This window comes from Rhinolophus ferrumequinum, chromosome 13, assembly GCF_004115265.2.
Source record: "Rhinolophus ferrumequinum isolate MPI-CBG mRhiFer1 chromosome 13, mRhiFer1_v1.p, whole genome shotgun sequence".
In the NCBI taxonomy this organism is placed as follows: Eukaryota; Metazoa; Chordata; class Mammalia; order Chiroptera; family Rhinolophidae; genus Rhinolophus; species Rhinolophus ferrumequinum.
Window position 1 is genome coordinate 27,321,990 of NC_046296.1, and position 25,465 is coordinate 27,347,454.

The window sequence follows — 25,465 nt, forward strand, 5'->3', positions numbered from 1 at the left end:
TCCTTGGTGAAAACTTACATCCTTTCTCTGTGCTTTTGAGATGGAAATGTTCTACCTGTCCCTAAGAATCAAGAGCCATCTCATTGAAAAGCAAACTTCAGGGAGATAATTCTTATCAAAAGAACAATAAAAAGGTGTTTGGAAACCAGGTGAAGGAAAAATCACGCTAAAAGTCTTCTCCACAAATATTAGTAAAAAACTTAAGCCATCTGAGCAGATAACCTTACTCCTATTCCATCTGTCAGCTGTCTACAACGTCCAACAATTTGGTAAAGTATACCTTTGTAAAAAGAACTGAAACATTTACTTTTCCACCCTATCCTATCACTCCAGAATTCAGAAACTTATTGAGTATTCTTATTTTATTTATAATATAGTTATGTGCATGAATTCAAGAAAAATCTGTTCTCCTTATACCAGGACACAATTGAAAACATTGGCTATTTATGAAGGCTTTGACAGGAATGTCCTCTTAGAGAATGATGTGCATAAAATCAGCTATGACCAGACAATTTTAAGGAACTAAGGTTGACTTATGGAACCAATCAAAGCCCCCTGGAAAAACCATCTGGTATTTTCCTTGCAGGGTTCCAAGCCTTAGGGCTTGGGCTGCAAGGTAAGTGAGAAAGGTCATTTCGTGGCATCCCTAGTAACATCAGGATTTTTGGGGGACCTCAGGAAGAGAGAAACTCACTCAAATCTACAGGTATTCCAGGCAAAGCCTGAGGACGAGTCCTTGGCTTGCCTTCCTAGATTCGGGAGGTCTTTTGAACTCGGGAGGTCTTTTGAAAGTCCAATATGAGATTCCTTATGAAAAGTTACAGCAAAGCTGACTTTAAAATAGCCTGTATGGCCAATTATTATTCTTGCTGCACTTACGTAAATAATCAGACCAAGTTTAATGAGACTCGACTTATTTTGCAAACAAATGAGTCTTACTTTTGATTACCTCTGATAGTCACTGTAGAGAAAAAACATCGTTTCAATGGAAAACTAAATTCTAGTCCTGTTCATTGTCTTTGAGGCTTTGTTATCTACCTGTAAACTGGACTGGATCCTGATTTCTTCTAGTTGCCTGTAGCATCTGGCTACGACTCTCCAAACTAATATTTCCAATTTTCTCCTGCCCTTTCGATTTAGAATCACTAAGAACAAAGATTGCCCTTGAACCTTTTAGTGAAGGACCACACCAAGTCACTACCCAGATAACAGCCAAACTTAAGGACCTTGAACCTTGCTTGGGGCCATATCTCCCAATCAAAAAGGGCTCCTCCAGATTCTTGGGACTGTATACTCGCTGGAGATCTAAAATCAAAATCGACTAGAGAGGTTCCTCCCCCGCAGCAGACAACACCTTAAAGTAAACAGCTCTTCCAAGATCATGGATCAAGATATTCATCTCCAGTCTGAAATCTTTATTTCTTTTGCCTTTTTGCTACTTGCTTTATCTCAGTTAATGCATGGGAAGATAATGCTCCTTAACTCTGACAACTATTGCTGAATCTACCATGAAGGCCATAGCTGCGCAACAGAAGTCCCTATCTAGGCTTTCCAGATAACACGGTGTTAGGTAACAAAATTGCTTAATTTCTGGCTGAACAAAGAGTCTGTGCCATAGCAGTTACCTCCCGCTATACCTGGATCAACACCTCTGATACTGTAGCAAATATTAAGAAATTAACAAACAATTCACTTGGTACATCCTTTGATGTATTTGACACCATCTGGTTTGGTTCATGGGGCCATGACTGAGGAGCATCCTTCAGTCTCTTGGTATCATCCTCCAGATAGTCAGCGCTGTATAGTCCCCTGGTGGACTGCCTTCTCTCAAGGGTCTTAAATATGTCTTCACTGCACTTGGAGAAACAAGCACAGGATGAACCCTGAGACAAATAGCAAATATAATTTTCCCACAATCTGACACTGTAATCTATGACATTCATGACTAGAAAAACTTAACCGTGATGGTGACCAAGAATAGCACTAATACCAAATTCCTAGTCAATCTCATGTATAAATATGCTCAAAAGGGAGGAACTTTTAAATTAAACAAGAAGGCCCTGAGCTGAGATGGTGTTGATGCCTCAGAAGCCCACATAAACAAACCAAAATGTTTGCCTGAAATGCCTGAAAGTAAAGAAATGAAAACCTAAGGACAACCAATCACAAATAGCTCATCAGGCTAACCAAATAAGGTAATTGCTTAAGCTACAGTCAACCAAATAATTTCCTTGCTTTGCATCCACCTCTTCTCTATAAAAGTCTACTCCTCTCAGTGGAGTAGTCCTAACTACTTTCTTCAGTATTACCAGATTAGAAGCTATTTTTGTTCAATTAAACTCTTAAAATGCTTACTATGTCTCAATTTATCTTTTAACAGTTGTTAGTCTGTGTGTGTGTCTGTGTGCATGCACACAGATATTTGTGTGACTTTTCTGTGGAAAAAAAAAGCAAGGTACCTTCATTGTTCCAAAAGCCTTCTAAAAAAAAATCAGAATAGAAATGAGTGTTTTACACAAGCATAAGTCATGAGGGAGGGAAAAGGTTTAAGTTTTACATGTCCTCTTAGTTTCACTGTAGTAACAACACTAACATGCAAAGTGGCCAGAAAAGCTGCATCTACTAAGGAAACTACTTCAGGGTGCAACTACTGGCCTGCATTTGTTCGTTCAAATTTTTCAAATAAAGCACTTGGAAGCACAATACAGACAACAGGGTTAGATGTGCACTTTGTGCTTGTTTTCCTCTTTAATTATTATGAAATATTTTATTTCAATTTGAAAGCTTGAGACTAAGAATACCCTACAATGAATACATAGGTTTCAGGATTAGAAAGATCTCCTTCTTATAACTAGATGCAAAATCCTAGAAGAGTTACCAAAAACCCCTGAGACTCTAATAAATCTTCCATTTTCAAATTGCACTAGTAATACTAATCTCAAATGACAGTGACAAGATTTAAATGAGATAATGTATGAAAGCATGCAATAATATCCAGCACATGGTAGACATTCAAGAAACTTTTTTTCTTTCTTCCCTCATTTAGGGTTATTTCATGAGCACTGTCTTTTTTGTATCTTCTTTGTAAGGGCAGATAATTGTTTAGAAATCTTTATTTCAAACTCTTAATAAGAACTGAAGAAAAGACCATAGTCATGTGGGTTGTGAGAGAATGGGTTTAACAATAAATTCAAAATCCTAAAATAGAAACAATAGGAAGTTTGGGTTTTTTAATGTCAAATAAACTCTGTAAAATGTTGACAAGTGGGATGCCGTTTTCCTTCCTGTAAGTTTCTTTTTGTTGGTTTGCTTCTATTTTAAGACCAAGATTTTTCAGACGGCATTAGTTTATGGAGACATCAGTTCAGCCAGCAAAGCAGTCAATCCAAAAACTGAGGTAAGAATCCTTGGCAAAAGCAGAAAACCAGTCTGAAAAAAAAAGATTACAAATTGTGTCCTTATACAGAAAATACAGGGTTTTACTCAAGATGGCAATTTAAATGATAACTGTTATCGGTCTGCCTATCAGTCTTTTTGAAGTTTCCTAACATAAGGCTACTGGCTCCATCTCTGTCCCTCCTCCAAGGCTGAATATCTTGAGATTTCATGCCCTCTTCCTAAGATTCAAGTCTCCTCTTTCCTACCTGACGGTCATGAGAACCCTCCTCCCTGCTGATAATAAGTCAATCCACTTCCCTTCACACACACACACACACACACACACACACACACACACACACACACACAGAGGTTTCCTATAAAAAAAGAAAAATATAATTTTGATGTACAAATACGGAAATGGGGTGGTAATCCTCACCCTCTAACTGGTAAGCACTCCCCTTCTTCCTTCCTGCAATCAGTTCTTAACAATAAAAAAAAGTCTTTATTTTTAAACTCTGAATCTGTGGTCTTTTTCTCTTACATGACTTAGTACACTGCTGATACAATTTGTTTTCAGGTCTTATTCTTGCTTTGTTTGAGGAAAAAAACAATCCAGGAGAACATTTGTTAAATTTTAAAGGAACCTAAAAGAATACATGTAAGAATGGAATTTAAAAGTTTACAAATCATAGAACAACCTGAATTACAGACCCATGGGTATGGTATTTTAGGTATCATTAATGTCTTAAATATATAAAGTCATTAAAATCCATGGTAGCCCACATTTCATTTTTTCTCAAGTTGCTGTATTTCTGTAATGTAATCGAACAGAGTAAAAAATGATCAAGTTTAAGAAAAGATTTTGTAAATGTGTATCTAATAAAAACGAATGTCACAAAGACTTCACAAATGGCCTGGATTATAACTAAAATCAACTCAAATATTAAATATTTAAAATACATCCTAAAAGGTAAACTATTTAAACTTTCCTTGATCACAAATATAACTCTGATGAAAACAAAAGGAGGCTAACAGATCATTTTTTTTAAGTTCCTTTCTAGCTCTAGTCTATATGCATATGTGACATGATCATAGATGTAATCACAGCATAGATATACTCTAAAGCAATATAAACTAAATTTAGACACAACTCGAGACTATTTGGCAATTGCAATTAGATTTTATTCTGGGTAAATATATTGTCTGTGTCATGAAAGATATTAATAACACTTTCACATAATCAAGCCATCCCTAAGACTTTCAGAAATAAATCACTGAATCAAAAAGTAACAGCAATGCACCTATTAGAATGGACAAAACTCAGAACACTGACACCAAATGCTGCCAAGGATGTGGAACAACATAAACTCTCATTCATTGCTGGTAGGAATGCAAAATATCACAGCCTCTTTGGAAGACAGTTTGGCAGTTTCTTACAAAACTAAACATAATCTTCCCATACAATCCAGCAAATGCGCTCCTTGGTATTTACCCAAGTGAGCTGAAAACTTATGCCCACACAAAAACCTGCACACGGATGTTTACAGCAGCTTTATTCATAATGGCCAGAACCTGGAAGGAACCAAGAAGTCTTTCAGTAGGTGAATGGATAAACTGTGGTTCATCCAGACAACGAATATTATTCAGCACTAAAAAGAAATGACCTATCAAGCCATGAAAAGGCATGGAGGAACCTTAAATGCATATTATTAAGTGAAAGGAGCTGATCTGAAAAGGCTACATATTCTATGGTTCCAATTATACAACATTCTGGAAAAGGAAAAACATACAGATAATAGAAAAACAGTGGTTGCCAAGGGAGAAGATGAAACACAGAGGATTTTTAGGGCAGTAAAATCATTCTGTATTATACTATAATGCTGGATACATGTCATTATACATTTTTCAAAACCCATAGTATGTACAACACAAAGAGTGAGCCCTAATATTAACTAAGGTCTCCGGGTGGTAACGATGTGTTGATAAAGGTTCATCTATTACAATAAATGTACCACTCTAGACCAGGATATCGAAAGTGGCGGAGGCTGGGCGAATGTGGGAGCAGGGAGTATACAAGAACTCTGCACTTTTCTGCTCAATTTTGCTGTGAACTTAAAACTACTCAAAACAATTAAGTCCATTTATATTTTTTAAAAGTAACTGTAATATCTTTTAATGATCTTAGTTACTATGAAGAAAATTAACGGCATGTTTTCAAGTCAGAAAACATACATGGTCAAAAGACAATTTTTAGTCATTTATTTTTTTAAAGGGAACAGAAGAGAGTTGTGTTCCAGGAGCTGACATTGTTACCTACTTCTTCAGAAAGTCAAAACACAGGAACCAGCCAGTGCCACAGCCAGTGCCACAGCCTGTTCCTGTTCTGTTTATTGCTTGCGCTCTCTGCAAAAAACAATTTGAATTTGGTAGACTTCAGAACAAGAGCATTACACAGGTTTTGACTATGCGAATCTGAAAAATGTCAAACTCATCAACAGCTAAAAGATTCTGATGGCTATTAATTTCTTAAGAAGAAATTTATATACAAACTAAACAGTAAGCATAAAGATTAACTTCCTCTTCAAACATGTGGTAGTACAAACAATTTATTATCATGGAGGCAAAAAATTTGCAATGTGTTATGGACTGAATGTTTGTGTCCCCCAAAATTCACGTTAAAGCCCTAACCTCCAATATGATGGTATTAGTGCGTTTATAAGAAGAAACACCAAAGAGTTTTTGTCCTTTCTCTCCCTGCATGCATGCACGAAGAAGAGGTTATGTCAGTACAGTGAGATGACCGTGGCCAGGAAGCCAAGACAAGAAGACTCAAAATGAAACCTACCTTGCTGGCACCTTAATCTTAGACTTCCTAGCCTCTAGAACTGTGAGAAATAAGTTTCTGTTGTTTAAGCCTCCCAGCCAATTGTATTTTGTAATGGCAGCCCAAGCAGACTAAGACGTAATGGAAACTAAAAACAATTCTACTGGCTTGCTCTAATGAGAGCCTGATCCAAACGATTAACTCATCAGGCCCATGACTTCCAGATTTATACCCCTTAATTTTTTTAAGTGAATTTGCTCTTCAATGGATAAGAAACAAAAGTAAAAGGTAATATACTATGATAATTAAAATTCAGTCTTTTGTACTGTGGAAAAAGCAATTTTACAATTCAGGATCAATCTCCCATCTTGTGGATCATTTCAGCTGTTTTGCTTCTTTCTGCTGTACTCATGTGACCACTTTGTTGTTTACTGAAAATCTGAGTTGAGTAAGTAGCAACAGGATGTGGTGAAATTCAAACTGATCAATTTTGATCCATCTAAGCAACCTTAATGATTAAAATGAAGCCTTATCGACACAAGTAAGGTGTTTTCAACGTTTTTAAATCTGTAATGGTGCTGTGAGTCACTTTAAAAGGGCAGATGTGCAGCAAAACTTAAGTTTTGCAGGCAGAGAAACAGTGCAGCCAAAAGATGTGACACTGAAGTATGTTTGTACTTTCTCCTGTACTACGAGACCGCTTCCTCTTAAAGAGAGATTTGTATCATTGGCTAAGTAAGTCAAGAATTCAATCTAATCTTATTATAATGCGTAAGGGCGGGTAGGTCACGTGGTCTCCTCACAAATAAGTAAATCCACCTAAAACACTGCAGACTAGCTACACGGTTTGATAACTACACTGAAATAGTTCATGCTTCAGACTATTCAAGAAGTTCTCTTTCTAAATATAAATCTAATTTTATGTCACTTGTCCAATCAAGACCATTCACTGGTCCCTTGCTATCTAGAGAATAAAGTCCGAGTGTATTAGTGGAGCATTCTGGACAATCAGGTCCCCTTTATCGTCTTGTATCTTATGTTTGAAAGTGACCCTGCGAGTCCTTGAACTCAACCGATGTTTCCATATTTACATGTCTTAACGCTGTTCTCTATCTGCCTTATTCAACTTGCGAAAATCTTATCTTCTAGACCCAACTTAAATGTTGTTATATCCTAATAATTTAAATGAATTACAACTCATTGATTAAGCTTTGTATTTTGTTTTCAATTCTAATCATTTACATACATGTTCATCCGCCCCAGTAAACAGTAAGCCTCCTTGTGAAATAGTGACTTACAAGGTCTGACAATTAAGTTCTCGAACTCATCCTAGAAAAAGTGCTCCATACCTCATTGCTGAATATCATTACAGTCACCTTCGAAGTACTGCCCTTGGGAAGCTATGCACTGATGCCAGAGCCTAGTCCACCCTTCAAAGCAATTTTGGAACTCGTTTTTTGGAATGGCCATCAGAGCTGTCGTCATATTACCCTTGATGTCCTGAATGTCATCAAAATGTCTTCCTTTCAATATTTGCTTTATCTTCGGGTAAAGAAAAAAGTCACTGGGGGCCAGATCTGGTAAGTAGGGAGGGTGTTCCTATGCAATTATTTGTTTACTGGCTAAAAACTCCCTCACAGACAATGCCATGTGAGCTGGTGCATTGTTGTGATGCAAGAGCCAGGAATTGTTGGCAAAAAGTTCAAGTCATCTAACTTTTTTATGCAGCCTTTTCAGCGTGTCCAAATAGTAAACTTGGTTAACTGTGTGTCCAGTTGGTACAAATTCATAATTAATAATCCCTCTGATATCAAAAAAGGTTAACAACATCGGTGCAACAAGTTCGCGAACTTAACTGTCACACGTCGCACTCATTTTATATTCCCCCAATGTTTAGCACAATACTTTGCACATAGTTTAACTGTAAGAGACTGTTAGCATGTAAGAGACTGTTAGCATGAGAACTGCTATCTTCAGGTCAGGGTTAACAGCCCCTAGCCTGAAACAACATAATTATAAAATTCCAGGATGTGGGCAGTTGCAGCATGGCGACTAGAAGTCCTGTAGCTTATCTTATACTCCTGGTCTCCTTGTCCTGCAGTAAATCTTATACTCTTTGAAGCTATGCAAGTCCTGTAGCTTATCTTATACTCCTGGTCTCCTTGTCCTGTAGTAAATCTTATACTCTTTGAAACTATGTAAGTCCTGTAAGTTTATCTTGTACTCTCAGAAGCTATGGAAGGCCTTGAAAATGCTATATAACCCCTTGGCTTTAAGTGTTTGGGGTCCTTGTTAAAAACCCGCTGCGTCGGGCAGAGACGGGGACCCCAGCCGGCTGGTAATAAACCTCGCTGTGTGACTTGCATTATTGTGCGGGTTCTCTGTCTGTCTGAGGGGGACAATTCCGGATCTTAACATTTGGGGGCTCGTCCGGGATGCCCCCCCTCAGGGGAACAGACAACTCCCGATACCGAGGTTTACATAGGGAACCGCGGAAGGAGGTTTGGCCACCTCCAATAGGGGAGGACTGAAACAGGTCCTCGACCGGAGAGACTGAAACAGGTCTCTGCCCGGTCCCAAACAGGGGAGGACTGAAACAGGTCCTCGACCGGAGAGACTGAAACAGGTCTCTGCCCGGTCCCAAACAGGGGAGGACTGAAACAGGTCCTCGACCGGAGAGACTGAAACAGGTCTCTGCCCGGTCCCAAACAGGGGAGGACTGAAACAGGTCCTCGACTGGAGAGACTGAAACAGGTCTCTGCCCGGTCCCAGTTGAGAATTCTCACGGGAAGGAAAGTGCAGGTTACGACCCTGGAGGCTTCGTTACTTGAAGTCGTGGGAGACGTCCCCGACGAGAAGGTGGCCCAGCGACGTCCACAGTGGACGCCGTTTGGACGGGCCCTAGGTAAGGATCTTGAGCGTGGTGAGACTGGTGTGATTGAAACGGCGCCTGTGGATGTGGTGTGGTTGACCGGCCGGTGGGTGTTGAAGAGTCCTGTGCGAAGTTGTGTATTTGCTGGCACTGTGTCTTTTGTCCTTTCTTTTGCCTTTTCTTGGTTTCTCTTTGTGACAATTATGGGACAGGTTCAGGTAACACCTAAGACCCTGCTCCTGAACCACTTTCCTGAAATCCGCGCCAAGGCTCGTAATCATGGTGTGGAAGTGAAGAAAGGTAAGTTTGATACATTCTGCTCTGCAGAATGGCCTACTTTTAATGTGGGCTGGCCCCCCCAGGGAACTTTTTCCCTAGACATTATTAAGAAGGTCCGAGATATTATTAATCGGCGCCATCCGGACCAATATCCCTATATTTTGATGTGGCAAGCCTTAGTAGAGAGTCCTCCCTCCTGGCTTAAGCCCTTTATCCCCGACAAGCCAGAAGATCCCTCCCTCCCCCTTAAAGTCCTGACCGTTTCGGGACCCTCCCGCCAGTCGGCAGTGCCCACGGCCGGCCCGAAACCCCCGGAGAAGCCGACCCAGGGACCCATCCTTCAGGAGGGGTCAGACATATACCCCTCCCTGATAGACCTAGATCTGGAAGAGACCCCCCCTCCTTACGCGCCGGTGGCGCCGCTCCAGCCGCGGCGCGCGCCCAGCCCGATGGCGCCGCTCCCGCCTGAGGCTGCCGCTCCTTCCGAGCTGCCTCACTCTACCGCCTCCCCAATGGCTCCCCCTCCCCCGGGTTCCCCTGCCCCAGCTCAAGGGCCGGCGAGGGGATTGAGGCCTCGCAGACGCCGGGAAGAGACCCCAGAGGAGGAACCGTCCTCCTCCACCTCCGCTGGGGCGCCGATTCTCCCTGTGCGAGCACTAGGAGGAACTGGTCCAGATGGGGAGCGAGCATACCAGTACTGGCCTTTTTCTAGCAGTGATCTGTACAACTGAAAGGCTCAAAACCCTCCTTTTTCTGAGGACCCGAAAGGCCTAACTGACCTGTTCGAGTCTGTCATGCACACACACAGTCCCACTTGGGATGATTGCCAGCAGCTTCTTAAGACCTTATTCACCACCGAGGAGCGCGAGCGAATCCTCACCGAGGCCAGAAAAAATGTCCCCTGCGACAACGGAAGACCGACGACCTTGCCGAACCTGATAGACGAGCGCTTTCCCCTGAATAGACCGGATTGGGACTTTGGGAACGCAGAAGGTAGGGAGCGTCTCCGAGTCTACCGCCAGACTCTTATGGCAGGTCTCCGAGCGGCGGCACGCCGCCCCACCAATTTGGCCAAGGTAAAAGCTATAATGCAAGGGGATAATGAAAGCCCGGCCGTGTTTTTAGAACGCCTCTATGATGCTTACAGACAGTACACCCCGTTGGACCCCCTGGCAGAGGAAAACCAGTCGGCTGTAATTATGTCCTTTATAAACCAGGCTGCCCCAGATATTAGGAAGAAATTGTACAAACAGGAGGGACTGGGAGAAATGTCTATCCGGGATTTAATGAAAGTAGCGGAGAGAGTCTTCAACACTCGAGAGACTCCCGAAGAAAGGGAGGATAGAATTAGAAAAGAAAATCAGGAATTACAGGAACGAATCAGGAAGGAAGACAGAGAGCATCAGAGTAGGGAGAACAGGAGGCAGCAGAGGGAGATGGCCAAGATCTTGTTGGCAGGCGTGCAAAGCACAGTCAGGGTGGGACCGAGTCCGGCCGGACCAGCCCGACCGTGGAGACCGCGGCCCCGACTGGATAGGGGACAGTGTGCAAACTGCAAAGAGTATGGACATTGGAAGAGGGAGTGCCCCAAGCGCCAGGGCCAAACAGGGCAAGACGCACGGGTCCTGCTGGCGGGGATGGAGAGTGACTAGGGGAGACGGGACTCGGATCCCCTCCCCGAGTCTTGGGTAACTGCGTATGTGGAGGGGAAGCCAGTAGGATTCCTGGTAGACACAGGAGCCCAGTACTCAGTTTTGAATAAGCCCACAGAGCCCTTATCTCAGAAAACCAGTTTGGTGCAAGGGGCAACTGGGTCCAAGGCTTATCGGTGGACTAGTAGGCGCCAAGTAGACTTAGGCCGCCACCAAGTGACCCACTCCTTCCTAGTTATCCCTGAATGCCCTGCCCCCTTACTGGGGCGCGATCTCCTGACTAAGATCAGGGCTCAGATCCATTTTGAGCCGGATGGCATTAAGCTATTGGATGGCCAAGGACAGCCCCTCCACATTTTGACCCTGTCTCTTGTGGATGAACATCGCCTGTTCGCCCTGCAGGACAACCCCTACAACCCTCCCTCTACAGAATGGCCCCGTGATATGGATTATTGGCTTAAAACATACCCTCAGGCGTGGGCGGAAATAGCGGGTGTGGGCCTGGCGGCCCGCCGAGCACCAGTAGTGGTGGAACTTAAAGCCTCAGCCCAGCCTATCCGGATCCGCCAGTACCCCATGTCTGCAGAGGCGCGGAAAGGGATTGCCCCGCACATTAACCGTTTACTGGAAGCTGGAATACTGAAACCTTGCCATTCTGCCTGGAACACCCCACTTCTCCCCGTTAAGAAACCGGGGGGAAAAGATTATAGGCCAGTCCAGGACTTGAGGGAAGTAAATAAGAGGGTTGAAGACATCCATCCCACGGTCCCCAACCCTTATACCTTACTAAGTCACTTGCCCCCTTCACATGTCTGGTATACTACCTTAGACCTAAAGGATGCGTTTTTTAGCATAGCCCTGGCACCCAGCAGCCAACACATTTTTGCCTTCGAATGGAATGATGGCAATACGGGAACCCCCGGGCAGCTGACCTGGACTAGACTACCGCAAGGCTTCAAAAACTCTCCAACTCTGTTTAATGAAGCCCTAAATCAGGATTTGGACTCGTTTCGCCAGAGCCATAATTCAGTTACGCTCCTGCAGTACGTAGATGACTTGCTTCTGGCAGCCCCCTCCGAAGCTGAATGCCGACAGGCCACTGGAGACCTCCTCCAGGAGCTGGGGCAGTTGGGCTATCGGGCCAGTGCAAAGAAGGCTCAAATATGCAGGCAAACAGTCACCTACCTGGGGTATAAACTAAAAGAAGGAGCCAGATGGCTGACAGAGGCCATGAAAGAGACTATTCTTAGACTTCCAGTCCCGACCTCAGCACGAGAGGTCCGTGAGTTTTTAGGGACGACAGGCTACTGCCGGCTGTGGATTTTGGGGTATGCTGAAATAGCAAAACCTCTGTATGAGGCAACCAAGGATAAGGTCCCTTGGGCCTGGGGGTCAGACCAACAGAAGGCCTACGATGAACTCAAGGTCGCTCTCCTAAGAGCCCCGGCTCTGGCATTGCCAGACCCCCTGAAGCCCTTCACTCTCTTTGTTGATGAGAGGAGGGGAATAGCGAAAGGGGTGCTAATGCAGAGTCTGGGGCCCTGGAAACGCCCGGTTGCCTATTTATCCAAGAAGCTAGATCCAGTTGCAGCAGGATGGCCCCCGTGCTTAAGGATCATTGCGGCAGTAGCCCTAATGGTGAAGGATGCTGATAAACTCACTTTTGGGCAACATCTGAAGGTAGTAACCCCCCATGCGATCGAGGGGGTCCTGAAATATCCCCCTGGTAGGTGGATGACTAATGCCCGACTAACACATTACCAAGGACTCTTGCTAGATGCACCCCGGATCATCTTCGCTGAACCCACCGCTCTGAATCCAGCCACCCTGCTGCCGACCCCGGATCTGAGAGCTCCCCTGCATGACTGCCAAGAGATCATGGCAGAAGTCACCCAGGTGCGCCCCGACCTCCAGGACACCGCACTACCCAACAGTGAGTTGGTATGGTACACTGATGGAAGCAGCTTCGTTATAGATGGTGTGCGGAGGGCAGGCGCAGCGGTGGTAGACCAAGGGGGAAACATCATTTGGAATGCCTCGCTTTCCCCGGGGACATCAGCACAGAAGGCCGAACTGATCGCGCTGGCGGAGGCGCTGGAACGGGCCGAAGGGAGACGAGTGACTGTCTACACCGATAGCCGCTACGCCTTTGGCACTGTCCATGTGCATGGCGCTATCTACCGGGAAAGAGGCTTTGTTACAGCGGAAGGAAAGACTCTGCGCAATCTTCCTGAGGTACGAAGACTGCTGTTGGCTGTGCAAATGCCCCGGGCAGTCGCAGTTGTCCACATCCCTGGGCACCAGTCTGCCCAGACCCCGGAAGCTGAAGGAAACCGGCGAGCGGATGAAGCCGCCAAGGCAGTGGCAGTAGCTTCATCAGCTTTAGCACTCACCCTGCCCACACCTGAGCTCCCTCGCCTGCCCCCGCGACCTGACTACACTCCAGAAGACCTGCGATGGATCCAGAACCACCACTGCCCGGAATCTGATCAGCAGGGGTGGCATCGGGATACAGAAGGAAGATTGATACTGCCGGCACAGCTAGGACTGTTTCTTCTCTCCAACCTGCATCAAGCCACCCACTTAGGAAAAAAAGAAGTTGCTGACAATTCTCGAGTCCGCCCGCCTCCGGTTTCCCCGACAAGCGGCTCAGATTCAAGAGATTGTAGATCAGTGCATTGGGTGCCAGGCTATGAGACCCAGTAGGAAAGGACCCCAACATACAGGTACGAGGGTACGGGGAAGAGCGCCGGGACGGAGTTGGGAAGTGGATTTTACTGAGGTAAAGCCTGGGAGGTATGGGTATAAGTACTTGCTAGTAATGGTTGACACATTTTCGGGCTGGGTGGAAGCCTTCCCCACGAAACGGGAGACTGCCCAAGTGGTTGCTAAGGCATTACTAGAAGAAATTATTCCCAGATATGGGGTTCCTGAGGTTTTAGGCTCCGATAACGGCCCAGCTTTCATCAGTAACGTCCTACAAGGACTAGCCCGAGCGATAGGGATCAATTGGAAGTTACATTGTGAATATAATCCCCAGAGCTCAGGGCAGGTAGAGAGAATGAATCGGACTCTAAAGGAGACCTTGTCCAAACTAGCCATCGAGACTGGCGGGGACTGGGTGACCCTCTTACCCTATGCCATCTTCCGGGTCCGGAACTCACCATATGTACATGGTTTGACACCTTTCGAAATTCTGTATGGGGCACCACCCCCCATTATTGTTCGTACTCTACCAGATCATGACCCCAATGTGGCCCCAAGTTATCTGGCCAGTTTAAAGGCCCTACAAGGGGTCCAACATGAGATATGGCCCCTAGTGAGTTCCCTGTATGAAATTAAGGACGCCCCGAACCCGGAACATGGCATCGTTCCAGGGGATTGGGTATGGGTAAGGAGACACAGGTCCCGGACACTGGAGGAGAGATGGAAAGGTCCTTATGTGGTTATTCTGGTTACCCCCACTGCCTTAAAGGTTGACGGCATTGGGCCTTGGGTCCATCACTCTCACGTGCGCCGAGCCAGCCAGCTGGAGAAGACGCAAGCTAAGGAGTGGATCGTACGGCGACACCCTGATAACCCTCTGAAGCTGCAGCTCTCCCGACCTCGGGGAAGCGTCAAGCCCCCTGCCTCAGCTAACGATGGAATGGCTGCTAGCCCTAACTCTGCTCAACATCTGGGAGAAGAGCCACGCGGGGATCAACCCACACCAACCCCATAAGCTAACATGGACCCTAACAGATGGACAGACCCAAACAACCCTTAATAGCACCACACATACTGCCCCCATCAATACGTGGTGGCCAGACTTGTTTTTCGACCTGCGTGACATTTTCGGCACTAAACGTGGACGGCAGTATGACTACTCAGTCAGGTCCAAGCGGGCTGTAATTGACACCTCTCAAGGACATAGTGCACAAGGGTTTTGGGCCTGCCCAGGGAACCTAAGAAACAATTGGAAAACCTGTGGCGGCCCAGACCGCTACTATTGTGGTAGTTGGAGTTGTGTCACCTCCTATGACGGGCCCCGACAGTGGGACGTTGGGAACAGGGATCTAGTTAAATTCTCCTTTAGGGACCCCCACAACCGGGTGCCCCAGGTACGTGTCCAGTTTAACCAAGACGTGGCGCGAAGAGAGCGTGGTTGGTTATCAGGATTAACTTGGGGGTTCCAATTAGATATAGGCCGTTGGGCATGGATAGGTCCCCACCCCGGCGGTCTCCTAACTATTCGACTATCGGTGGAAATGATCAGCACTCAGGTGGGTCCAAATAAGGTGCTGGCCCCTCTCGTCCCTACCAAGAACCCAGGTATATCATGGGATAAAAACACCGCAGGAGGGACTGCGGGAACCCAGCCAAAGACCTCTGTAACTCCTTTGACGCCTGCTACGCAGCCAACCAAAGACTCATTGCGGAAACTGGTGCGCACTGTATACGAGACCCTTAATGCCACCAGTCCTAACCTCACAACCTCCTGTTGGCTGTGCTATGATATAAAGCCCCCGTTCTATGAGGCAATAGGACTTAATGCCACTTACAACGCCTCTAACGGTAAGAACCCTTCTCAGTGTTCATGGGGAAATCGTAAAATTGGCTTAACCATGCAACTAGTGAGCGGCAATGGGACCTGTCTAGGGAAGGTGCCCCAGGCTAAACAAAGTTTATGTGCCTCCATAGACAGCTCCCCTAGTTGGAAAAGTGACACTAAGTGGTTAATCCCCAGAACTGATGGATGGTGGATATGTTCAAAGACTGGCCTCACCCCGTGCTTATCTACCTCGGTCTTTAATGCCGCCAATGAATTCTGTGTCCTAGTAACAGTGCTGCCCCGCATCCTCTATCACCCTGAGGAGAGTATGTATTCGCATTGGGATAGTGACACAAGTATGAGAAGTAAAAGAGAGCCCATCACCGCACTAACCATTGCCACCCTGTTCAGTTTGGGAATAGCCGGAGCTGGGACCGGCATAGCTTCCCTGGCTACTCAACAATCAGGAATGACCTCCCTAAGGGCGGCCATAGATGAGGACATAGAAAGGTTGGAAACCTCGATTAGTCATTTAGAGAAGTCGCTCACCTCTCTATCCGAGGTAGTACTCCAGAATAGAAGAGGACTTGATTTGTTGTTCCTCCAACAAGGGGGACTGTGTGCCGCGCTGGGGGAGGAATGTTGTTTTCATGCTGACCATACTGGTGTGGTAAAAGAATCCATGGCAAAGGTGAGAGAAGGGTTAGCTAAGAGAAAACGGGAAAGGGAAGCTCAGGAGAACTGGTTTGAGGCTTGGTTTAACAGATCTCCTTGGCTCACCACCTTAGTATCTACCTTAGTGGGCCCAATTATCTTGCTTGTGCTTATTCTAACCTTGGGCCCTTGCATATTAAACAAGCTTATTAATTTTGTAAAAGATCGTGTTAATACTGTCCAGCTCATGGTCCTAAGACAACAGTATGAGACAGTGCCCACCCGTGAGGACCTCTACGGCTGGCCCGTACATGAGCAAGATTCCTCATTATGAACAACACACAGGGGGGAAATGTAAGAGACTGTTAGCATGTAAGAGACTGTTAGCATGAGAACTGCTATCTTCAGGTCAGGGTTAACAGCCCCTAGCCTGAAACAACATAATTATAAAATTCCAGGATGTGGGCAGTTGCAGCATGGCGACTAGAAGTCCTGTAGCTTATCTTATACTCCTGGTCTCCTTGTCCTGCAGTAAATCTTATACTCTTTGAAGCTATGCAAGTCCTGTAGCTTATCTTATACTCCTGGTCTCCTTGTCCTGTAGTAAATCTTATACTCTTTGAAACTATGTAAGTCCTGTAAGTTTATCTTGTACTCTCAGAAGCTATGGAAGGCCTTGAAAATGCTATATAACCCCTTGGCTTTAAGTGTTTGGGGTCCTTGTTAAAAACCCGCTGCGTCGGGCAGAGACGGGGACCCCAGCCGGCTGGTAATAAACCTCGCTGTGTGACTTGCATTATTGTGCGGGTTCTCTGTCTGTCTGAGGGGGACAATTCCGGATCTTAACATAACGAATATAGGAATAAATGAAAGACTGCATATTTGTCATTGTTCATTACCTAATTAAAATAAACACTCCAATTCCATATCAATTATCATTTAGTTTACCCACCTAGATAGAAGAAAAATAATGACTATGCCTAACATGATGGAGTGCGAAAGGGATTTAGAACTTATTAATGAAAAAATCTTAACATATAGTCTATAGAAAGTGGTGTTTTCTGTTTTTAAGTCCACTAATCAACCCAGGTTTCAAATCTTAATATTCTAAATGCCTAAAAGAACTGCCTAGTATCTGATTCAGCAAAACCTCTTGAGGCTAGGTATCTTGAAAGTAATTTGCAGCTTTCCATATTACCCAAGTCTAATTATAGAACATTAGGATTATATTAAATTACACTGTTATTCAACAAAGAGATCTACAATTTTAGTCACTCAGAACAAATTTACATGTGAACCCAGAAATCATGCAAAGTCAATGGTGATTCTATGAATTTGAATCTTAATTGTTTACCTCCAAACAGATCACTATTCCCAGCTTAACCTTCTCCTACATAAGTAACATACAATTTTTGGCCAGATGTCTATAAAGGGTCTTTTAAAGTAATTATAATTAATAGTATCTCTGGAATGACTCCACATTTGTTTATTTTATCAAATTCAATTTTCAGTTAAGCAAAATGAATAAGCTCTAGAGATCTGCTGTATAACTGTGACTATAGTAAGCAATACTATATTGTATACTTAAAATTCTGTCAAGTTTTCTTACCACAATAAAATTTGAAATAGACGAAAATCTTGGTGCTGGTCACATGGGTGTGTGCACTTTTTCAAAATTCATTAAACTGCACACGTGTGATCAACATACTTTTCCGTGTGTATGCTACAACCAATAACAAGCGTGTAAATTTTCCTTTCTATAGAAATACATGAAAAACCAGAAAGGATATAAAGACCTAATGACTACAGAGACAGGTAATTATATATAATCTAAAGTAAATTAGATGTATGTTTGGGAGTGGAATCCTCAGTGTAGAATTCAATAGAAAACTTAAGTTGCTTTATATCTCTACTCAGTGGAAGAGACCTAATGAGAAAATAATAGCTAAATTTGAGGATAAAAAGTAGTATTCTCTTCATAGTAAAGCAAAAAACAGGGAATTTCTCAAATCCCTCATCAACAGTAGAATGGACAAGCACATTGTGATACATTCAAACACTGGTGTGGCTCAGCAGGGATTGGCAAATTTTTTCTGTCAAGAGCCAGACAATGAATATGTTAATGGCTTTGCCAGCTATCCAGTCTTTGTTGCAACTTCGTACTTAACTCTGCCCTCATAGAGCAAACGCAACCATGTACTTTATTACGGACTTGAATTTGAATTTCATGTAATTTTCACGGGTCACAAAAAAAATCTTTTTTAACCATTTAAAAATGTACAAACTATTCTTAGGTTACTGGCTATACAAAAACAGACAGGAGCCAGTTAGCCTGTAGGTCAGTTTGCTGATGATCCCTGCTCTACAGCAATAAGAATGAACGATCTACAACAATATGCAATAATGTTGAATCTCATAAACAGAATGTTGAGTGAAAGAAGCCAGACACAAGAGCATGTACTGTAAGATTTCATTTACATAAAGTTCACAAACAGGAAAAACTACACTAGGGTATTAGAAGTTAGGAAAGTTGGTGGGGGAGGGGATTGTGACTGGAAGAGTGGTGAATATGTATATAAATGTATAGGTACAATGTTGTTTAGCAGATCTCTAGAGATTATTCATTTTGATTAACTGAAACTTCAATTTGATTAAAATAAATGTGAAATAAAGAGGGCTCTGGGGTGCTGGTAGGGTTTGGTTTCTTGATCTGGATTCTGGTTATATGGGTTTGTTCCACTTTGTGAAAATTCATTAAGCTGCATATGAGTAATCTGTATACTTTTCTGCGTGTATGTTACATCCAATAACAAGTTTTTAAAAATAAAAGTAAAATTCCCTTTCTATAGAAATAGCTGAAAACCCAGAAATGATATAAAGACTTAATGCCTTTAGGGACAAGTAATTAAATATAACCTAAAGAAAAGCAGATGTACCAGTATATGTGTAGGAGTGGAACCCTCAGGATAGAATTCTCAATAGAAAAATTAATTTGCTTTGTAGCTCTGTATCAAGGAATTTATCACATACTAAACAAATCTGGATAATAAAATAATATACCAGGAGATTCTGTTCTAAACATCACATTTATATAAAATTAATATTTAACATTTATCACCTTGATTGTAAGTAAAATCTATTTTCTTGTAAGAAAACCAAAGATACTAACAATTTAAGATTCATTATCCCAGGTAAGTATGTCTGTCATTGATTTTAAGGGACCAAAAAAGATTATTAGGAGAAGTATGTAAAAAATGAATACATATTCGGCCATCATTCCTGTATGCACATATTCTTATTCACTGTTAGGATACCCCTGCCTTCCTTGAATGTCAAGTCCAGGAGGCAGGAAAATTATCTGTTTGGTCCATTGATGTTTCCAGTGCCAGGCACGACCTGACACATAACAGGTACTCAATAGATGTTCATTTGAATAAAGGAACACGTTGTAAGTAATGATAAGTGATTTGTAAATGATTTGATTACTTCTTAAGTAACATATGCTCAGAATAAACATAATGGAAATGTAAGGATTTCATAGATGGTAGCTTCTTTGTTTAGAAATAAGGTCGGTAGAAAATTGTGGAAGAGAGCTATTCCACAATCAGAAGTCATGACAAAGAATAATGTCCACAACAATCCCATACTAGCTAGACATAAAAATCATAAGAGTATATAAAGCACACAAAACACAACCCATACCTAGTATAATATGTATAAATTTAGCATAATATGTTTTTTTTAAAAAAGTAATCAGTGGAAATAAAATTTTATTAAAGATAAACCATAATAAAAGTCAAAATTTATAAAAATTACATTCTAAGTTAAGACAATGCCAAAAAATATGAGTGTTTTATTAGGACCCAAATAGAAAACAAAAACACTTGATTTTTTTCATATTTCTGTAGTTTAAAATAAGGATCCACTCCACCAGAATGCATCATTTATACCCTTTCTTATGGTATTTGCCATACAATATAGGATTCTTTAAGACAGGGACTAAAACACCCACCTTTGTGTACAGAGCCAGGTATATAGCACATTACAGGCTCAGAAATATTTGACGGGCAAATCAAAGATAGAAATTTTCTTTAAAATCTTCCTACCTAGGAACTCCTTCAACCCAAGTCAAATTTCCAGACCCAGAATACTTGCTTTGAGAAAAGGAGAACCAAAAATAGATCTTCAATTAATATGGGTTTTGCCCTAAACTAAGAAAAAAAAAAAAACCTTGGAGAACACATCATTACAGGTCATTTGAGCCTATTAAAATACTCTGCAAACTCCAGCTGGTACTCTATAATTGATGCTTGATCATGTGATGTTCAGTGACATTAAAAAGTAACATCTTCTCAAACAGTTGCTTGCCGATACTTCAGAGAACTAGGAATGCATTTCACGAGTTATATAAATTCTCAAAAATGTTCAATGAAATTAGCAAAATTTACTTCAATGAAATTTAGTTCAATGAAATTAGCAAAATTAGCAATGAAATGAACAAAACTAGAGAACTATAGCAAAGAAATCTGTTTACAAAGCCAAAAAATGGTGTTTACAAAGCCAAAAAATGGTATTTCCAAATTGAAATTATAAAGCCAAATATTTAGACTTCTTTTGGGTAAGAAATTCTTATCACTGACTAGCCAAGCCGGTAGTCTACTGCCATCTAAAGTAGAAAAACAGAATTGCTGCTTATAGTTAAGAATGATATAGACAGAAGACAAATGAACCCTGAAAGTATGACAGAATTAGGTCAAATGTTTTCAGTCTCTTCTATTCATGTCTCCTAAACATCTTAAGATATTTTGCATCCATTTTTAACACTCAAGTTAGTTTCTTATTACTTAATATTTGCTATCCAAAATGTATAAGGGCGAAGTTCATTCTTAAACTGACAATAGCAAAAAGACTGCTATACACATTGTTCTTCATTTGTAGCGAAAGACCAATAATAGATTAAAAAGTATCTTACACAGTAAAATCTTTCTACATTATGTAATAAATGCAAAAACTCTAGTGCAAAGACAAGAAAGCTCTACATTAAAAAGCATTCTGGCTTTTTCACACCTGCCCTTTTCACAAGAATGAGGCACTAGATACATTCCACAAGATAAATCCCCAAATAGAAACTGGTAATAACCATTCTTTGATTAATACCATTGACCAAAAAAATCGCCATTAATGGGCAGTCAACTTGTCACTTTGTAAACTTGATTTTAAAAAATGCACTTTTAAGCCTCTGCTTTTACTCTAAAAACTTTCCACAATTTTACTTTAAAAACTTTCCACAAAATTTTCCCGGTTATTTGGAAACTAGATCAAATTGTGCTTTTAAAATAAGATATACCAATATCAAAATAAAAATATACAGTATACAAAACATTCAACTATTGAAATATTAAAAAGATTAAGTGGGGTATCCCTTCACAGAAGGGATTTAACCTCTTAGATATTTACATCATACCCAGAAACATCTTAGCAATATGTCTGTCAAAAGCCTCTGAAAAAAGCTTTTACCAGTGCTTAGTACAAATGTACTAAATTCCTCATACTGAAGAATAACATATAAAATCAGAGTCAGGATGGATATAATTTTTAAAAGCCAAATACAGAAAATTATGTATTGTGTATTGTGTAGGGGAGCTTTTTTGAAACAGCTCCCCCTGCTGTTTCAAAAAAGAGAGGAGAAACTGTTGGTGATGGGATTCAGGGTATGCTACCCCAAAATATGGCACCTTGGCATATTAAATATTTTAAGCTTAAGGAATTTAAGAAAAGGCAGAGCAGGAAGGTCACCCTGATATACATACACGCACCCCCCCACACCAGCCCTTTTCCTGATACAAGTCATAAAATCCTCCTCTGAGATGTGCCCTTCCTAATAACCAGAGAAGGAGCAGCCTTACCTCCAAAGACAGACTCACCAAGAAGCACCCTACAAACAGGCCTTGCTGTTTCCCCCCAGTTTAGTACAATTACCCCATACTCCGTTACCTCTCCTATTCCTCCAGGACTGTCCACTCTTCATCAAGTGTAGTGTAAAACACTCAAGGCTTCATTTCCTTATGAAGGCTCCTGTGTCACATAAAACTTAAATAAATGAGTGTGCTTTTCTCCTGTTTATTTGTCTTTGTCAGTTTCATTTTCAGACCTGGCCAGGGACACTAAGAGGGTCATGGAAAAACCTCTTCTTCCACAACAGTGACTAAAATAAACATAGTATACTATCTGTGTCAAAAGAAAACTCTTGGAAATTTAAAACAGGATCAAGTGAAAAATTCAATTAAAAGGCTAGAAGAGAATGTTAAGGAAATCTATCAAAAAGTAGGGGGGAAAATGTATTGTGATTGGTAGGCAAAGTTAGAGAGGGTCAATGTCCCAGCCAACAGGGTAGGAGAGCTCCATTCCAAGTGGAAAACGGGGACTAGTACAAATGCCAGCACATCAGCACATCACACACTTGGTCACATAATGTGAAAGGTCAGAGGGAAGGGCTGAAGCTCAGGGAGCACCTGAACATACACCTATGAATGAATGCAGGCATGTGGCAATAAAGAGCCTGCTAACATGGGTATCCACTGCCTATTCCTTGCTGAGAGTTACACATTCCTTCCTTCCTTTCCTCCTACCCGTTGTCTTTCATTTTCACTTTCTTCACAGAACTTGATTTTCTATAGGTGATTGAATGTATGACCAGCCACTAAATGACGACTGAGGTACTATTACTGCTTTTTTATCATCAGTTCGTTTCCCTTTGCTTAGACTCCTGCATTTTTTCTTTAATATTTTCCTCACTGCTTTTCTTCTAGCCTGCATGTTGAATTCAGGATTACTGAGACTCCACAAAGACAAAAGAAAAAGATGATTTGACCTCTGCTCTCATCTATATGTAAAAATATACTTTGCCTACCTCATACTCACTAGGATGACTACTATTAAAAAAAAAAAGTCCAGAAAATATCAAGTGTTGGGGAGGATGTGAAGAAATTAGAACCCTTGTGGAATATAAAATGGTACAGCCATTGTGGAACATAGTATGGCAGAGCCTCAAAAAATTAAAAAATAGAATTACCATATGACCCAGCGATTCCACATGTGGCAATATTCCCAAAAGAATTGAAAGCAGGGTCTTAAAGAGATATCTGCACTCCTGTGTTCATAGCATTATTCACAATAGCTAAAACATGGGAGCAACCCAAGTGTTCAATGAAAGATTAATGGATAAGCAAAATGTGGTATAGCCATACAATGGAATATTTTCAGCCTTTAAAAGGAATTTCTGACACATGCTACAACATGGATGAACCTTGAAGACATTATGCTGAGTGAAAGTCAGTCACCAAAAAATAAATAAATAAATGCTGTATGATTCCACTTATATGAGATATTTAGAGTAGTCAAAAATCATAGAGACAGAAAGTAGAATGGTGGTTGCCAGCGGCTATGATCGGGAATAGTTATGAGAGTTATTGTTTAATGGGTAGAGAATTTCAGTTTTGTGAGACAAAAAGAGTTATAGATATGGATGGTGGTAATGGATGCACATTATGAACATATTGAATACCACCAACCTGTACACTTTAAAATGATTATGATGAATTTTAAGTTATGTGTATTTTACCACAATTTTTAAAAATTGAAAAATAAAAGAATGTATACCCTGCTTTAAGATCAGGAATAAAGGTTAGTGGGAATAAAAGGTTATCTTACTTCTTGCCACCTCCACCAATACTCCATATTGGGCCCACCATGCTATGGTCAAATTGGACTGTTCACCATTTCCTGAACCTGCTCTACATTCTCCGGCCCTAATAGGATGCTGTAATATTTGAAAATAGAGGAAATCTGAGTAAGCTGTTTTCTTAACCTACACTGCCCTACATGGCTGCCTCTCATTTCAGTTTAAAATATTCTACACTTTCTTCAAGAGCAGCAAAAACGGCATCTCCAAGAAACCTGCCAAAAAGAACCAATACCTCTCCTTTGTCCACAACAGCTTACTCAGATTTCCTCTATTTCCAAATATTACAGCATCCTTGAATCATACTTTTTAGTGTATGTTCTCTTTTATTGCAGATGGACATTCTATCTCTGTTCAAAGCCTTTTTGTTAAAAAATCACGTTTGCTTTTTCAGTTTCCCTAAGAATTAGAGAGACACTTACCTCTCAGTGTTGCTTATAGGGTAAATGAAGATTGGAATTAGATGTCATCTAGAGCCTATAGTTTCAGCCCTAAGTCAAACAATCAAAGGCTTTCTCCCTTGGTACCTCAGACCAATAAGCAAAGGCTGTGCTGCCAAGCACAGGAAAATCTTCTGTTCTACTCCCAGCACCGAGAGCCAGGTCAGCTCTTCAAACACAAATCACTCAGAAAACTGAAATATTCAATCCTCAGGGAGAGGACTGAAAGCAGTGAGAGCAATACCTGGATATTATTCAGCAATGTATTTAAAAGTAAATAAGGGAGAGTTTCCCCGCAAGCTCTTCTCTGGGTATCCTGCAATTTTTATCTCCTAACAAAACAAAAGAATCAAAATATGGTGCACCTGGAGAGAAATAGCTCTGAATGTTTGGGAAGTCCAAATCAACGCCTGCACCTGCTATTCTTACTTCTTGGTCTGCATGCAGTTCCTTATCCTCACCTCCCCCGAGGCCTACCAAACACCTCAAACACCCAAGCAAGATGTCAAATTCTCTAGGAAACCTTTTGTGACCAAAGAGTAAGATTTGATAGAGACAGAAAGCATTCACCAGTGATTTATGATATCAACTAAAATTAATTAGAATTTCTAGACTCACAGCTGATATTACCCCTTACAATTCCATGAGACTGCCCATTTACTTTCTGCGAAATAATTGCTTTTTTTTTTATTATTATCCTTATAAGCAAAAGCAGTTGAAAAAAGAAAAACAGAACTGCCATTTTAAAAGTGTAAGGAGTTTTGAAACAAACAGCAAGTGCAAAAATGTAGCAGATGAAATTTCAACATTGACTTTACTCAAAGTGTGATTTTAGGCTAACTGCTTAAACTCGCTGAGCCTGTTTCCTAATCTTTAATATGGGTGTCCACCATATAAGGTTTTTGCAAGAAATAAATTAAATCAAATGTAAAACATCTAGTACCGTTCCTAACACATAGGAGAGCCACAAAAATCAAAAAACATTTTTACAGTCTCTCTTCAAGGGTACACTTTAGCACTAGATTAATTCCTATGACTAGTTAGTTCTCAGTCTAAACCAGTGTTGTCCAGTCCAGTGGCCATTAGCCATA

The 25,465-nt window shown here is 41.8% G+C and overlaps 1 protein-coding gene across 4 annotated transcripts in view; it reads right to left on the reverse strand.

Annotated features, from left to right (window-relative positions):
• Window positions 1-25,465, reverse strand: part of COMMD1 (copper metabolism domain containing 1) — a 125,379-nt gene that overhangs the window by 94,536 nt on the left and 5,378 nt on the right. The window lies entirely within an intron of this gene.